Source organism: Protobothrops mucrosquamatus, unplaced genomic scaffold (genome assembly GCF_001527695.2).
Source record: "Protobothrops mucrosquamatus isolate PMUCROS unplaced genomic scaffold, P.Mucros_1.0 scaffold318, whole genome shotgun sequence".
Classification (NCBI taxonomy): Eukaryota; Metazoa; Chordata; class Lepidosauria; order Squamata; family Viperidae; genus Protobothrops; species Protobothrops mucrosquamatus.
In genome coordinates this window covers 253,562-270,575 of record NW_015386657.1, presented here as the reverse complement: position 1 = coordinate 270,575, position 17,014 = coordinate 253,562, and positions in this window count along the sequence as shown.

The window sequence follows — 17,014 nt, the reverse complement described above, 5'->3', positions numbered from 1 at the left end:
AGAGTTATGCCAGTTTTTCAAACTTGGCAATTTTAAAGCTCTGCCTGGGGAATTCTGGCAGTTGAAATCCACACACCCTAAAATTGCCAAGTGTGAAAAACACTGACTTACACAATTTTGTTTACCATAAAATATCCATTTCTAATTGAACTTTCCTTATTGGTATTTTTCTGAAAGACTCTAGAAATCACTTTTTGAATCTTAAATAGCTTTAATTTATGGCTATTCCGCATTTATTAGAAATAAAGGACAACTATGTAATATTTGGGATAGCATCTATAATTGAACATAGATACATCTTGAGCTGCAATACATCTGTCTGATCTCTGAAACCCCTCTACCCTTAAACAACAGTTTAAACAATATCTTCCCAACTGAGAAAAATCATTTCAGTTTAAAGAACTGCATTAATCTGATGCAGGAAACTAAACAAATCAACCCATTTTTAAATCATGAAGATTAGCTTGGAGGAAAGCAATTACACAATACCTTAAAATAGTCCCAATTCAGTTAGTTCCAGCAAAAGCCCTGTAGTATTATTTCATCTTGCATGGTTAAAAAGCCTGCTAGACTAGTTTCCTGCTGCAATGGAAAAATCAATCAGTTGTGACAAATTAGATTCTTCCTTGGGGACTGTACTAAAGCAACAATATTTGTATTATATTGGCATTATTATTGGACAATAAGCATTCTTTAAACCTGTTTCAGTCAATAATTAATCTATTAGCAAAACTAAATTTAGAATGTTCAGTCACTTTGAATTTTCTAATACGATCTGGAGATGTCTTAAGACTAAATTGTGAAAGTGTGATGCATCATAAAAACAAATGATAACATGATAAAAACGAACAAATGTTTTAGGAATGATATATAATCTTATAAAGTGATTCTTAACCAAGCCAGAATTTTAAAAGCAGACATAACAAACATTTAGAACATCTAATAAAAAAACTGAATTCTACATAGATAATCTAAATATTGCACCAAGAAAATTTGAAAACACTGCTCTGTGTTATACAAATTGAGACAACATGCATAATTTCTTATTTTGCATAATTTCTATAGCAAATGTATGTACTTTGTTCTGATTCTAATGGAACTTACTTCCAAATAAATAGTGAGGCAAGCACTGCCTATATGTATTTAACCATCTTTTAACAAGAAATTCTATAAGCAAACCCTACATTTCTTAGTAAACTAAGTTCAACAACAAATATTACCTTCTGCATTTTTTTCTGAACTCCCTTAGAACTATGCTAATCAAACAGCTTGTCAATGTCCTGATCACAGGTTGATACTTCTATGAATAAATTACTAACTGAAATATGAAGTGAGAAATTTTACTGTAGTTATAAGCAGCGCAATTCAGTATGATAGTTTGCCAGGATCTTATTAGAGACAACTAGGGCAAATGGAAGGGCCCCTCCATTTCAAAGCTTCTTACATTGATAACACAAAATACTTTTTTCCTCCACTGTATTTTTCAATTAAATTCTGTAGCTAAGTAAATGGAAGTATATGAGAAAGCCCAAAACACTGAAAAAATAATGAGACTGAAAATAAATTGCCCAATTCTTCCTGTCCTAAAGATAGGAGGCCCATTCATCAAGCATTTCTCTTCTACCAAAAATATCTATGCAGTTCAAACTATAGTGTACCACTATAAGCAAAGAATAAGGAACAAGAAGATATTATCCATTTTGGATATCTGATGCAAGAAAACACATACTAAATGAAGAAAAATAGACAAGGCACACATCTTAGAATAGTTGTTGATACCCTGTGGCTGAATATACAGTCTTCAGCACTTGAAACTGCTATCTTTAATGTGACAGAAAGAATTGTCTTAACAAATACAAAAAATAATCACTGGGGTATGCAGATCTGATTCCATCTGAGATTTGAGATTTAAAGACAACACAGTCAACTTTAATCTGATTCAAAATGCTTGCAGCAGCTTCATTTTGAAATGAAGAAAGAAGGAATGGTAAACTTTTTCAGAGGACATTTAATCCTGAACTGTTTTTGGCTGGATAACCTCAAGTTCACTACAGTAAAATGTTGACATCTTCCCTCCAAGCCTCTGCCAAAATGGAAAGGGCAGTCTCCCAATTATCCATTAAGGAGCCTGTGGAAAAGTTCAAATAATTAAACTCTGATTTTACAAAGAAGAAACATTTGGGAGAAACTACCTTTCATTTCATTCCTATTCCCCAATTGTTATCTTGGTAGTCACATTTCAAAAGCAATAAACTTTCCAGCCAAGGTCTATTTTTAAATCTTTCCCATTTTTCAGAATTTACTGTTAGATTTGTATCTCTCTTCTTAAAAACAAAGAACTTCTGTTTTAAGTATTTGTGTTTATACATTCACTTTTCAGAATCAAACAAACAGGAAACAGAAAAACAATTGGTCCAGGCTCATCACTATTGACCAAAGTGTTGACAGCTGAGTTGAACTTCTATTACTATGCCAGCAGCAGCTGTAGCAGTATAAAACCGTACAGAATACAAAGTTAAGCCTTGTGGCCAAATGTAAAGAGTTGAGCTGAGAGAGAATTTTGAACCTGACACAAACACTATGTCATCTACCCAGCCAGGGTTGCAAGTTTTGTGCTGAACAGATGCAGAGTCCACGGACTGCTACTAGGAGACCTAGCTGAAGAAAATGTGTTGGCAGGACTGCAATCTACACAAACTGAAACCTTAATCCGCTGCCAAGTCTGTTTCTTCTGACCAATTTAGTTTCCAATTGTTGCAGCAGCATGTTGTTCCCACATACTTCCCCTTCAGGAAAGAATTGCTCATGTTAGCCAAAACAGGAGACTTGTCCATCAATAAGGGCTCCTGCCTCTTATTTGGCCACCTCATCTGAACTGCTGAGATCAAAGATTCCTCCAGCCCTGGAATGTTAACCAAAAGGATATTAATTTCCTTGTATTACAATGCAATATAGCCCAATAAAAAGCATCTGTTAGAGGAGAGGTATGTGGCAGTCTTAAAATTAGCATCTTTCCAAGAGAAGGTTGCCTCAATACTTGCTGAATGACCCACTGACAACAGTCTTCCCTACCTGATGGACTACCTGTGCTTGGCCCAATCACATCATGGTGTGGAATACCAGTAAATCATCACATCCTAATAGAGTTGGTGTTGCAGGAGGTCTCCATGGCAGCTTGTTACCTTTCATGCTTCAGTGAAAGCAGCTTGTGATTTCATGGTATGATTTTATAAAGTGGCCTGCAGACCCAGAGCACCAGAATTGGCTGCTTATCTTCATTTCTGGCTGGTTGTCCCATCTCTTGCCTATTAAAATGGCATTCAATTTCCTTTGTGCCACACAACTAACAATGCCTGATGCCACTGCTGCTGAGTTTTGTTACCCTTTTCTTGGACACAGTGGCACAGAAGCTGAATCACAATTCTACCTGAACCACACTGATAGCCAATAGTCGAAAAATGAATAGAGAGCAGCAGCAGAACTTATTTAGCAATACTGGAAGACCACCGGTTAAGATTCCAAACTAAGTTCTCCTCTTAGATTGCCTCTCAAGCAAAGTCAAGATGGAAGCCATACATACTTGAAGTTCCTTATCCAAAAAATACTCAGAAATTCTGGCTTTTATGTATGCTGCTCCCAAGATTTGAAACATGACTCTCTTATTCCAGGCTTTTAAAGGAATAGCCATGTGGCTATTCATTTCCTGTCTTCGAATCAGTTGTACAGGTAGTTCTTGACTTAAAACTGGTTGTTTAACAACCATTTGAAATTACAATGGACTTTCAAAAAGCTACTTAAAATGTCTCCTCAAAGTTATGACTGCCCCACCCAGTGATGTGATTGCATTTTGTGTACTTGGCAGCTGGCTCACATTTATGACCAGCTTTGCTATAGCCATGTGACCATGATTTGTGTCTTTTTGCCATTTACCATCAGATTCATTTAACAACTGTGATGACTCACTTTAAAATCAAGTCTGGTCAGGTAGTGATCCACTTAACAACTACAACAACTTATAACCAAAATTCGGAGACCATATGTGGCCTTGTTCACAAAATTGTTTTCTCTTGTGTGAGAATAAGATATTTCTGCTTTGTAGTTCCAACCCTTATGCCATCTCCAATTCACTCATGCTATCAGAATCACATCAGCACTATCACAATGCATTTCTTTTTAATTTCTACAAACAAATTATATGCTCCTTGGGTACCATTTCTTAAGGAAATTTGAGATCTGTATTATATATGCAATAGTTTAGCAATACAGATAAAGTTTCAAAGTTAAGAAAATTCAGTATAAAACATGACAAATTTACTAGAAAGAAAAAAAATAAGTTTTTGTTTTCTTTCATTAAGGGTGGGAATGAAAATAAAACGAAAGTCTGAAACAGCTGCAGACAGATTATATAAAAACTAACAGATACTATGCTACAAATTAGACAAATAAATTGGAAATTAAAAAAAAGAAAATAAGTATGAGTTTGGAGAAAATCAAACCATCTAGATTTTAAAAGAACAGAGCAATAAATCTAAATTTCTTCTCCTCTCTCTCTCTCTCTCTCTCTCTCTCTCTCTCTCCCTCCCTTTCTTTCTCTCTCCCAGCAAAACCAAAACTGCCAATGTACATTCAAGCAGTAAGAGTGGGACAAATATTTGGGAGTCACATCATGCTAAGCCAATGTTTATTTAAATATATATTTATTAAATAATCACATTATTTGTGCAATGTATTAAGCCATAAATCCTGGTTTACAAATCACAACAGATTTTACTAGCAGCCTTATACTGATGTATCTACATGGTGCTGGTTATTGCATCTGGAAAGTCATCCATCATATTAAGTTTTCTATAAGAGCTCAAGAGAGTTTTGCTCAGGGGCTTTGTGAGAAGTTAGAATAAGGCAACTTCTACAGCTAAGCAAAACTGTTGGTAAAATGACACAGAGAAGACATACAAGATATAGCTTGCTACTTTCTCCCAAGCAAACCTGGAACTATCTTTCCTTATCTGTTGTCCTGGTATAATCTAAAAATGTTTCATTATTGGAAAATGGATTGTCCAGCTTTCTTTTAAAAATGTATGAACCAAATCTGAAAAACACATTAGCTGCCATTACAGCATAATGTTTTGTAATATGTACTGAAGTGCAAAATCTGTAAATAAAATGCAGATGTCATTTATCACCAAAATTAATGAAACAGAACTGACAATGTCGTGGCTGTGCATTTGCTTGCAACACAATAGATAAATTGCTTGTGTATCACATGCTATATCCCAAGGAGGAAAGGGAGAGACGATTCAAGCACATTAAAAATATGTTCAAACAGCTGTGAAAGCTGATCAGATTAAAAAAATAAAAATAGTCAGAAAACAAATGAAAGATTGGCCTCTCCCACAATGCTTTGAATTGCACACAATCTGATGGGTCATAAAAGAGCTGAAAAGAAAGGGTGTTTAAGTTTCCTTGATGACTAAGTAGAAACCCAGATGGTGGTCCTTCTTAATTGTAGTCAGCTATAAAATTGTGTTGGATTAATTTACACTTCCAAATCAGTCTTTGAAAGGCAATAGACAAAAACCATGAAAGCTGAGAGTATGCTGATATTCTAATTTTAGTACCACTAACTATTAGAGGAATATTTCTCTCTACTCACTTTCAAGTTGACATCATCTAGATGTCACTACAAAGCAGCTATCTTATCTGATATAACAATATAGAACAATTAATTATTCCTTCTCTCCTGTAACACTAAGATTTCCATTGGGGGTGGGCAAGTATTATTACTGATGTTTTGTTTCTATCTAGCATCAAAATTATTTTTATGGAGTATATTAGTAATAAGCCAGTGGGAAGGAGGGAAACCACAAGGTATTTCATTAACACAGATATTCTTTGTTTCCGAATTCCATTCAGACTGAGGGAATGAAGTATTGTTCTTACTCTCGTATGGCTTCTTAAAGTTTTATACAGTTGAATATTGCACTCGTGGATCTCCATCCAACATTTATCAAGCAGATTCCTGGCCATTCAAATAGGATTTCACCTTGCTTTCTTCCTCTCTATCACATTTGCACCAGGGACCAGGGAGTCTCACAACCTCCCACAGGCTGCAGAAAAAGAATTCTGCCAGCAAATGATATTTTAGCAGCAGATGGCACTATTAAATACAAGCTATGTTACTCAGAAACTTTTATGCTTTCTACATGATCTCCATCTGGGTAGGTCCAACAATGAATCAGAAAAATCTCTGTGGAAAACAAGTGTCAAATTTACCACAAAGAATGTTATATGGAAATATGTGTGCAAAAATTGAACCGCTGGAGAAATTTAATAAATATTTTAGGCCTCGAAACCTACTCTGTTTGCAGACTTCTAGTGAGGACATGACAAGCTAGGCATCCCTGAAGGAGTAAGGATGGCATTATAGCTGAAATCGGCAGTCAAAGGATGGGTCCTGGCTAATGAAATCTCTTCAGAAAAGGCAGAGATCATGTAATTGCCCTTAGGTATTCTGGACAGATGATCCTCATGAGCAGACCACTGGAACTGGGAGTCTTGAGGTCAGCTATGAATGGAGCCGCTGCAGTGAAGGATTTCCAACTATGTTCAGAGTTGTAATGTAGCTTATATGGATATAAGAGTTTGCAGTTACCTCATTTCTTAATGACTTTTAGAAGTACCCATTTAATACTTTCAAATATTAAGATTCTTCAGAATGGCAAGTTCGATGGCATTCACTGAGTGAGTTTCCTTCCATCCACCACAAAAGCAGTTTTTAAATATACGTTTAAAGACTTAGCAATTTGTTAAAATAAATGGCAGAAGAGTGAGTAGAGTGTTGTTTTTGGAAAGTTATAAACAGACTAACTAGATGGATTTGAAATGGAATTTCAAAATTAAGGAAAAGACTCTTTTTTGTGGACTACTATATTGAACATTGGGAAAAAACCAGTATGATGGGATTTTGAGATTGCACACTGGAAACAGCCCAAAGGAATTAAATATTGCAATTAAAAGAGAAGAACACCTATTCATGCTTTTAACACAGAATGGAGTAAAATATCTTAACATTGGAAATATTGAATGATATTTTGAACAATGGACACAGAAGTTAATCTTATGAATGTCTGCCTCTATAAGTAGACTGTGTTTATAAGATGTTATGAAAGAGGAACAACTTATATCTGACAAGATTGAGTCTGATTTAAAAGTGGATTTGAAAGTGACAGGCTAAAAGAATGATATAGAAAAAGATGCTACCCTGGACACACAAAATAATCTGGCTGATGTCTTAATAGTTAAAAGGATTATACAAATAACAAACCAAGAGAGTGGCCTGGATAATTTTCCTATACTGAATTTCCTAAACTGAAAGTTTTAATAATACAAAAAATATTAAAATTTTGAAAACTTTTGTGAGAAGGGACAAGAAAAAATGAAAAGATCAAATTCTAGGATGTTTGGATAGATTAAATACCAAGATTCATAAAAGAAAAGGGGAATAATATAAAGTTAGTTGTTTATTCAATCAAGATTAAAATTTCTGATAATGAACTTTTGCTGAGCAGGATTGAATGACAAGGTTTTAAGTACTGTCTATAGATAAGAGATGTGTTATTGGATGAAGAAATTGTTCACTGTATTTTAAAAGAATGTGATAAGTTATTAAAATTGTTTATACTTGTGAGGAAAGGGGAAGTTATTCATATTTTCTTTTTGTCTCTTATTTTTCTTTTTGTATTTTTCTTTTTTTACTGCACATTCTATCTTTTCCAGCTTTTATTTTTATTTAGTTTATATTAGTTTTTATCTGCTCAATAAAATTATTATTAAAAAAGAAATTTACTTTCATTGGACCAAAAGCAGTGGCCTCTTAAAAATTCAGCTTACTATCCTCTGTAGCAACATCTTACAGGAATCAGTGAATAAGATTTCCATAATATAATTTCCTATTGCTTTCAATGAATAAAACCCCTTTCCATTGGATCTTAACCTTTTCCAAAAGGGTTCCAATTTACCCATACTATTGAAGTATATCAATCACATCAATAAATCATTCCCATTTTAGTCTTTCCTCAAATAATCAGTTCCATTGATGCATCAACTGCAATAAAATGTACTTAAATAAAATGTTAAATCATAGAAATGCATATACACTGTTTAGAATCCTTTTTAGGCCTAAATTTATATATGTATACACACAGATACACAAAGTTGTATGTATTAAAAGAGAGATCACTATAATCTTACAAATTTATTTTCCTCGACAGACTGTTGCAAAAACTTGAAGATAAACAATTTAACATCTCTGTTAAAAAGTGATATCCCATGGAGCACAGCACATTTGTAATGTGATTATACATTGGAAATCTTCTGCAATGACAACATGTAGCTAGCTCTAACTGAACTGACATAGGAATGCCAATTTGTTTCAAGTTCAATATGGCTCTAGACACACAACATGAGAAGATTCTCCCCTTTCATTTTTCCCTTTCTCAGAAACACACAGCAAAAACCAAACAAACAAAAACCACTTTTAGACACCTCTAAAAGCATTTCTTCTAGATTTGAAAAGGAAACGTTATAATTATTGCTTTGCTTGTAACAAGACTTCTATGATAATGCTTATGCATTTACTCAAGTACTCATTAAAACATATTACGGTATTCTGCACTAATGGTCTAATGCTGTTCCTAGACAACCCCTTCACGTCTTGTACTTATATGTATAGTGTTCTGAAAGAATCCTATGTTACACTGTTTTCCTTGAAATGCTCTGAAATAATGCTAAATTTGAAAAGGCAGAATACACATACCATAATTAAAGTAGAAAAAAAGAAAAAAGAAGTCAGCAAACAACCAAGCTCAGAGAGCACCAAGGACTCAACAGTTCAACCCTGAATAGAATATTCTCTTCTATTAGGAAAAAAAAAAGAACTAAAAAGGCACTTGCTGTGATTTATGGCATATCAGTAAAAGTAGTATCAAGCACTCTACCAAATCAGCACACTACTTTAACTGGTTATCTTAATAGCACAGTCATGATGGCTTGAACCGAGAAGCTATCTGTTTACTGTGTTCAGGTTCAGTGGGCAATATGTATCTTGGAATATAAAATGATGGAAAATCTACTGAGAATATAAAGAATTCTAAATCTTTGCTCATTTTCAGAGCTAAATGACAGTCAAACATTAGGAGACAACAATTTGAACTCCTGTGTGTGAGTGTGTCCCGCATACTCATATAAAAGTTCAAAGAATACATTTGATCAATCTTCCTAGAAAACAGAAAAACATAAACTGCAATGGAAACCCTGCTGAATGGACAAAGAGTGGAATATCAGTTTTATTCTCAAATTTATTTCTCACTATCCAGGTAAAATTAAACTTTCATAAAGGCAACCAACACTTTAGATATGAAACCCAAATCTGAACAAAAATGTAAAATGCACTAAATTAAAAACATAAAATAGAACAATTTGGAACAAGTATCTTGACAAACAGCAAATCAGTCTTGAGGTCTTTTACAAGATACATACATACCTATCTATAAAATTTCCCAATTAAATGCATTCCATCATTCCTATTTATTCTTTTATGTTGATATGTCTGGCTTTCCTTGGATTTTTGTGATTGTGTTTATTATGGATGACTTAATTGTCATCTTATCTTCTATTTGTAAACTGCCAAAAACCATTAGGTAGTCTTTGATTATACTTTTCCTATTTTCTTTTTCTTTTTGAAATGTTTTATTGGTTTTTAAGAATTACAATCTTTAGTGCTTAGTAAACAATGTGTTGTCTGGGTTCACATATTTAACATTAAATTCTTCAATATAAATCTGTTCAGTACTGCACAATCCAGTATTTTTTCCCTGATCCTCCTTTCTTCCCCATATTTTTTTCCATTTTCCCCTCATAACACAATTACAATTCTTGCTACTGTTGATGCATACAAAGTTAAATATAAACATCCTCATCATATTTTACTAATGTTATACAAATAATAAAAATAACAATTCATAAATCAATATCCTATTTTTCATGCTCTTGTTAAAGTTTCCCATCAATATTTGAAATATCTTTGTCAGTTATGATTTTCTCAATATTAATTACATTTATATAGCTAAGAATTTTATTCATACCAGCCATCCTCTTATTTCATATTTCCCATATAAAAAAATAAAAATAAAAATGCTATTTTAATTCTAAATCATATATTTCATTATAAAAGTCTAATTATATCTAAGGGCCATCCATTCTTTTAATCATATTCAAATAGATATTTAATCATATAATGCCCTCTCTAATAGGTCAAATTGTCTGTTTTTTAAGTCTAACTCTTGCTTTCTTTCTTTGCCAAATAGCTTTCCAGGCCAGGGTAATTAAAATGCCCAGAAACTTTCTTTCTATTTTTGTAAAAGTTGCTTGGAATGAGGAAAACGATTTAGGTAGGTTATTTTTTTTGGGGTGGTGGTGAATCCCACCCATTTATATTCCTTAAGCAACTCCCACTTTTCTTCTCCCTCAATTTCTCTTTTCACTTTTTGTCTCCCAAGTTGTCACATTTCCCCTGACAGCTCTATATTCCATTTTTTAAAATGTTCTTACTTATAATCAGGTATATTTTGCAGACCTAAGGGGTAAAGTGTCTTTTCCATTTTCATTGTTATGGCTAAATCTTGCAGTATTTTATTTGTATATGGTAGTTTATATTTCCCTTCTTTTATCTCTTCCGTCTCAGGGTCACTTTCCTCTGCTTCATCTTCTGATTTCTGGTTTATTTGTTCATATTTTGTAGTCATTGTCTGGGAATTTTCTGATTGTAGATTTAATTTGAAGATTTGCTCATTGATATTAGCTACATTGTTTTTAGTCTCGTTATGGTTTCTTTTTGTGTTTTGTGGGAGACAATTGTTTGGTGAATTAGTTGTAGCACAGAGTATATTTCTTCTGAAAGGTGTTTATTTTTTCTTGAGGCATCATTCCTGGAGATCCTTGGTTAGCCTGGGTGGGGGCTTCAAATGGAGGTGCAAGATAAATTTTCTTACCACTTTTAGCTGGTTTTAAACCATCCATTTTGTTTCCCCCCTCCAGATAATCTGTTAAAACTTTTATGTTCTCCAAATACAAGTTTTATCTCATACCACCAAAGTTTCATCTAGTTTTCTGGTCTTTATGTGTAGCATTTATAATCCAATAGGTTCCAGAATATGAGTCTGGTCCTAAAAGCAATATTTTGTAGTGATCCTTTGTCTCAGGCAAGGTTGTAATCCACAATGTTCCAAGTGTTCAAAATGTTCAACCACCCTGAAAACAGTTCAAAAGTCTTTCCCAGCCAGACGTAGTCAAAAGTCAATTTTTTCTTTCTCTCCCAATAGTTCTTGAGATTAAAAGTCCAAGTTCAGTAGGTGTTTATAGTCCAAAAAGATCAGGGTGATAAGTATGCCAAAATATTTTCCTTTATTACCAGCTGTTCTCCTTTAAGCTAGGAGTCACCAAGCAGACGGGGCGTTGTCTTACCTGAACGCCTTTTCTCAGCACGGAGATGGAGAATCCACCATTGGGTAGTAGACTGTATTCCTGCCCAATCAGATCAAGTCAGCCAAAGTTGCCACGCCCGTCCTGGACCGTTGATCTCTAGTCTTTGACGCGAGCGTAGCCATTGACTGACAGCAAGACGTTGTGGCTCACCAAACTAACTGGCCCTATGCTCAGACAAAAATGTACAAGGGTGGGAGGTGGATTCTCCATCTCCGTGCTGAGAAAAGGCGTTCAGGTAAGACAACGCCCCTTCTCCAGCACTTGAGATGGAGAATCCACCATTGGGACATACCAAAGCCTACTGTCCCTGAGGGTGGGTAGTAGACTGGTCCCGAGTGGCACTTTGGTGTAAAACCTGTTGGAGAACTCTCCTTCCGAATGAAGCCTCAGCAGAGGCAAACTTATCAATTTTATAGTGCCTAATGAAAGGAGATGGCGAAGCCCAAGTGGCTGCCTTGCAAACTTCCTCAATGGAAGCTTGAGTGGCCCATGCTGCCGAAGTAGCCGTGCTCCGTGTGGAATGGGCGGTCACACCCCGCGGAACCGGCAACGACTCAGCTTTGTAAGCTCCGGCGATGCATGCCTTTATCCATCTCCCAACAGTGGAAGAGGACACTTTCCGACCCTTGGTGGATGCGTGGAAAGATACAAAGAGAGCTTCCGATTTCCGGAACTCTGCCGTCCGTGAAATATAATATTTAAGGGCTCTGCGGACATCTAAACAATGCCATTGTTGCTCCAACCCATGCGACGGGTTGGGGCAGAAGTCAGGCAGCACTATCTCCTGTGACCTATGGAATAGGGAATTGACCTTCGGAACGAAGGTAGGGTCTAACCGAAGGATAACCCTATCCTGTTGGAAAATACACAAGTCATCTCGCACTGAAAGTGCCGCCAGTTCCGAAATACGACGAGCAGAGGTGATAGCCACCAGGAAGGCCACTTTGTGGGACAGAGAACGAATGTCACATGTCCTGAGGGGCTCAAAGGGAGACTTAGTGATAGCCCGAAGCACCCTTGACAACTCCCACGAGGGGTACCTGTGTACCACAGGAGGATTTTTGTTGGAGGCCCCCTTAAGGAACGACCTTACCAAGGGGTGATGACCCAGTGATTCAGCAGAGTCGCATGAGAGGATCGTAGACAAGGCAGCGACTTGTCTGCGAAGGGTATTAGGGGCTAAACCCTTGTCCAAACCGTCCAATAAATAATCGAAGATAATTGGGACAGTAAGTGCCGAAAGTGACAACTTTCGCCCGGAACACCAGGATTGGAAATTTTTCCACGTGGCCTCATAGATGCGGTTCGTGGACGGACGGCGAGATGCCTGAATAATAGTTATAACCCCTTGTGAGCAGCTTTCCCCAGCTAAGATCGAGCGCTCAAGCGCCAGACGGCTAACTGGAGCCACTGGGGCTCGGGATGCAGAATGGGACCTTGGTTGAGGGAAATCTGATCCGACGGAATCCGCCAAGGTTCGCTGATTGAGAGATTCACCAGATCTGCGAACCAAGGTCTCCGTGGCCAAAAGGGGGCCAACAGGAGAACCTCCACTCGCTCCTGAAGAATCTTGCGGATTACCGCTGGTAGAATTGGCAGAGGGGGAAATACGTAAAGCAAGCCCTGCAGCCAAGGACTCCGAAGGGCATCCGTCTGTTCCGCCCCCACCGTCGGAAAACGGGAGAAAAAACGCTGTAGATGGGCATTGCACGGGGATGCGAAGAGGTCCACTAGAGGAAGACCGAAACGGTGGCAAATTTCTTTGAAGATCCTCGGGTGGAGTCTCCACTCCGTGTGATCTATCGTCGATCTGCTCAGAAGATCGGCCTGTGTGTTCGCAACCCCCGAAATATGGTCTGCCTTGATAGATGCCAGATTGTGTTCCGCCCAGAGACCCAACGAAAGAGCTTCGGACAGCAGGCTCCGAGATCGGGTTCCCCCTTGGCGATTTATATGTGCCTTGGCTGCCACATTGTCCGTGAGGACCAGTACGTGTCGTCGTGTTACTATATGGGGAAAATGTCGAAGCGCTAGATGGATGGCCCTCAACTCTAGCCAATTTATATTGTGCCGCAGATCTGATGCGGACCAACGGCCCTGTACCCAGTGAGACTGAATGTGAGCCTCCCAACCGAACAGGCTGGCGTCGGTCGTGAGAACAATCCTGTCTGGTTCCTTGAAACTCAACCCTCTGAGAACGGCTGGTGACAGCCACCAGCTGAGGGAACGTAGCATGTGGTGAGGGAGAACCACTCTGTTGAGAGAAGCACTGAGGTTCCGCCTCTGAAAAGGAAGCATGAACCGTTGTAGTTCCCTGGCGTGGAGCCTTGACCAGGGTACTATCGCTATAGCTGAAATCATCTTCCCTAACAACTGGGAGAGACTGACCAACATCGCCGACCGACTGCTGCGAAGTCGAAGAATCGACTCCCGTATGCCGTCCCTGCGATCTTGAGAGAGATACACCAGGCATTCCAAGGTGTCTATGACGGCCCCCAGGTGTAAGAGCCTCGTTGTGGGGGTTAAGTGGCTCTTGTGAAAATTCACCGAAAATCCGTGGTCTTGGAGCAATTTTATCACCATTTTGAGGTCCGTCAATGCTGTCTGGATGGACGAAGACTGAATCAAAATGTCGTCCAGATAACAGTGGACTCTGACTGGTATCAATCGTAAATGTGCTGCCAGGACCGCCAAGACCTTGGTGAATACTCTGGGAGCTGACGAGAGGCCAAAAGGGAGCGCCCTGTACTGGAAGTGACTCCCCTTGTATGCAAACCGTAGAAACCGTCGATGGATCAGAGAGATAGGGATATGAAGGTACGCCTCCGTGAGGTCGATAGACGTCAGGAGGTCCCCTTTTCTGACGCTTCCCAAGATGGAACGGAGCGTTTGCATCTTGAATTTGTGGTAAGCTATATGGAAATTCAAGTCCTTTAGATCTAGAATAGCCCTCCATCCCCCTGACGCTTTTGGAACGACAAAGAGGATGGAGTAAAATCCTTGACCTCTCTGATCCAGTGGTACGGGTTCTATGGCCCTGATGTGAAGCAGATGATGGATAGCCTCGTCCATCAGCCTTTGTTTTGTGCGGTTTCGAGGGTATGGACAGGATAGGAACCGATTTGGAGGGTAGGAGACAAATTCCAAATGTAAACCGTGTCGGATAGTGTTGATTACCCACGTATCCGTGGTGGTAGTCTCCCAACGGTGGGCAAACAGAGAGAGTCTGCCCCCTATGGGAGGTGCCATTGAAGAGTCACCTGGAATGGCGGAAAGGTCTATTGTTCCCTCGAAAGGGCCGTTTCCCCTGAGGTTGTTGTCTGGGACCGGAATTTTGTCTGTCAGGCTGCCTATCTTGCCTGTCTTGCCTTGGCGGGAACGAAAAGGCTGGGAATAAGTGTATCTCGGTCCCCCCCGAAAGGACTGCTTTTGTTGAAAATAACCAGCCCTCTTGTTTGGTCGTTTGAGCAGGTCTTTGAGGACCTTGCGTTTGTCTTTGTTCTCTGTTAAGTAAGGAATCAGAGAATCTCCAAATAATTTAGAACCCTGATAGGGAGCCACTGCCAATTTCCATTTGGACTTGACATCCACTTGCCAATTTTTCAGCCAGAGCATACGTCTTCCAATGATGTTGGACGCCATAGCCCTGGAAGAAAACCTAGCGGCCTGCAAAGATGCGTCCGACGCATATTCAGTGGCTGCCACCATTTTACTGAGATCCAAGTGCGTGCGGACATCCTCCGCTGGAACTCGGGCTTGGAGTTCCCGGAGCCAGGTGAGGGCGGCCCTGCTGAAAAAAGAAGCCGAAGTTGCGGTCCTGATCGCCCAGGCAGCCGCCTGGTGCGTTCTCTTGTAGGTGGACTCGCATTTGCGATCCTCAGCCTTAAGGGCCTCTGAAAACTCACCGGATATGGTCGTGACCGATACCAGGGGTCCTAAGGGTTCGTCTACATCCGGAATTTCCAATGCCTCCTCCAGCTCCTTGGCAACATTATACAGTTTCTTATCCGTGTTACCTGGTAAGGGAAGTGAAGCCGGAGAGGACCACTGCTTCTTGATTGCAGTCAGAAACAGGGAAGGACAGGGAATACGGTGTTGTGTTGCAACAGGTTCTACGTAAACTGGAGCCGCCTCCGGATCTGGAAGAGCGGGAGCCTCTGTTGATGAGGATCCCTGTCCTAGATGAGCCATAGATGTGGCCTTACGCAGTATGGTGACAAAGAAAGAAGGGTTAAATAAGCCCGTAAATGAAGGCATCTCCGGAGGAACGTCTTCCTCCTCTGACATTTGAATTTCCTGACCAGGGGGAGGTTGGTTGAGGTATGAGTCCTCAGAAACAACAGACCCAGAAAGAGAAGATGGAACATAATGAGCCTCCACCTCCGGTTGGGAAATAGGGGTTGGAAAGGAAGATATTGGTCTAGCAGCCCTAGCCCTGGTATCAAGGGCACGGTCGACCGCTTGTGCAATTAATAGCGCCAGACGCTCTTCTGAAAGAAAGGGAATCGGTTCAGCCGGGCGGAGCCCCGCCACAGTAGGTGTAAATGTGGCCTCCGGAATCCCCTGCGCTACCCTAGACGTGGAGGGTTGGGGAGCTGGAGGAACCTCCTCCATTCTGCCCTGTGCGGGGGAAGGGAAACAATCCCCACTCGACCAAACACCCCTGGGAGAAGTTGATACCCCGAGGGGTAATTCCAAGTTTAACCCCGCAGACCCAGGTGTATCCAGCCTAGCTCTCTTCTGTGCTTTGGAGAACTCTTTTTCCAGGGCTTGGTGCCTCCTGGTAGCTTGTTTATCAGTTTGTTTAGAAGTTTTGGCGGTAGAGCGGCTCTTATGGGTCGCTTTACCAGTGCCTTCCTGACCAGGAGTACCCGATGAGGAAGGCAGGGCACTCATTGAGGAAAGAGAAGTTTCCTCCATTTTCCGATAACCCTGAAACACAATAGGGGGTTCCTGTTATCAGGAAAATGTCAAACTCTGGGTAAGGACAGACGGACTACAGGGACACCTGGAACCCAGGTATAATTCCCGGTTGGATAAGGACAGGTACACTGCTGGGGCACCTGGAATCCAAGGGAGATCTTGTGTATGAATAAGGACAGACACACTATAAGGGGAGCCTGGAATTCGTACTTAAACACTGTGAATAAGGACAGACACGCTATTGGGGGTGTCTGGAATCCCAGTATAGTGCCAATTTGTCAAAACCAAATTAGAAAACCAGGAGACCCCAAATCTGAAAACAATGATCAAATCGTAGCTTAAAGAATCTTAGAATAAGAATAATGGAAGGTTCCTAACTCTATGTATAGAAATCAAGAACACAAAATGGCGGCCGGCCCAAAATGGCGGCCTACCTTGCTACAGATAGTTTGTTAACCCAGTATTACCACAATTGGGAGAAAGGGAAAACTGTCTGATAATGGGGATGTTTGATATTAGCCCTGACCAGGTTAATTCGTTTCACCAAATA